The 1,613-nt window shown below is 46.2% G+C and overlaps 1 non-coding gene across 1 annotated transcript; it reads left to right on the forward strand.

The window, feature by feature from the left end:
* Positions 1-679: 679 nt before the first annotated feature.
* trnaw-cca (transfer RNA tryptophan (anticodon CCA)) lies at positions 680-751 on the forward strand. Its single transcript has one exon. It is a non-coding gene; the product is annotated as a tRNA-Trp (tRNA).
* The last annotated feature ends 862 nt before the right edge of the window (positions 752-1,613 follow it).

Here is a 1,613-nt window from a genome sequence, read left to right on the forward strand (position 1 = left end):
CCTGTTACTGCACCTCAGTATTTCCTGGTGCATACCACTAAGGGGAGAAAGTAAGATATTTTAAGTCTCTGTTAGACACATTAGGAGTAGCAGGCAGGCGCCGAACCATGTACATTTTGGAGGGTCAGGTAGTCAGACAGGGTGTCAAGGTCAGTTAGACTAAGGGTGTTGTAGGGCTTTCAGCTTTTGTTCCTTTCTTTGCTTTAGCGCAGTCCATGTTTCCTGCCACTGTGGTTTCACCTACAGGGAGTGCAGAATTATTAGGCAAATGAGTATTTTGTCCACATCATCCTCGTCATGCATGTTGTCTTACTCCAAGCTGTATAGGCTCGAAAGCCTACTACCAATTAAGCATATTAGGTGATGTGCATCTCTGTAATGAGAAGGGGTGTGGTCTAATGGCATCAACACCCTATATCAGGTGTGCATAATTATTAGGCAACTTCCTAATGGGTCAAAAGAAGGACTTGACAGGCTCAGAAAAGTCAAAAATAGTGAGATATCTTGCAGAGGGATGCAGTACTCTTAAAATTGCAAAGCTTCTGAAGCGTGATCATCGAACAATCAAGCGTTTCATTCAAAATAGTCAACAGGGTCGCAAGAAGCGTGTGGAAAAACCAAGGTGCAAAATAACTGCCCATGAACTGAGAAAAGTGAAGCGTGCAGCTGCCAAGATGCGGATCTTGTGGCGCAATGGTAGCGCGTCTGACTCCAGATCAGAAGGTTGCGTGTTCAAATCACGTCGGGATCATGTGATCTTTTGGGGCAGTGGTGGCCTAGCGGTTAAGGATGCGGCCCCGTAATCAGGAGGTTGCCGGTTCGAATCCTGATCCGCCAAGGTGCCTCTGAGGTGCCACTGAGCAACGCACCGTCCCCACACACTGCTCCCCGGGCTGCCCACTGCTCACTCAGGGTGATGGGGTAAATGCAGGACAAATTTCACTGTGTGCACCGTGTGCTGTGCTGCTGTGTATCAATAGTTGTGCGTGAAGATTCAACACCTCTGTTTTACATGCCTTTTGTCTGACGGCAACGTGTGAAGTGTCAGCCGTCAGGACCGCCCACTCTCTTTGTCTTCCCCAAATGGGAGGCACCGGGGGCGTGACATAAGAAACAACAGGTTCTGATTGGTCAGTGACAACTTCCTGTAGGCCAGGGGTATCACATGTGGAAAAGGGACCTCTGAGCTTTCTTGCTCAGGGGTTTTTCCATCGGAAGCTGGAAGGCTTCTGAGTCTTTCTCTCTCCCTCTCTCTCTCTCCCCCTTTACTCTTTCTTCTCATTTTTATTTTCTCTGTAACCTTTTACATTCAATATTCACATGTAACTACAATAATTATTTACCGGTGTTAATAAATTAGAAACTGTTCATTTTTAACCTCTATTGTGCCATGCCTCTTTCTGCCAGGTAACATCAAGATGGAGTGGTTGAAGTGCTTTTGTGTGGAGGGAGAAACAGTTTTTCTACACACTGTTCTCTCTCACACCACATGTTTTTTTTTACAAATGGTGACCCCGACGTGATACCTTTGCTCGGATATTTGTAAAAAAGACCATGTGGTGTGAGAGAGAACAGAGTGGGTTCAGAAAACTCAAGAAAGCTCAGTCCCTTTT

The sequence above is a fragment of the Denticeps clupeoides genome, chromosome 5 (genome assembly GCF_900700375.1).
Source record: "Denticeps clupeoides chromosome 5, fDenClu1.1, whole genome shotgun sequence".
Taxonomy (NCBI): Eukaryota; Metazoa; Chordata; class Actinopteri; order Clupeiformes; family Denticipitidae; genus Denticeps; species Denticeps clupeoides.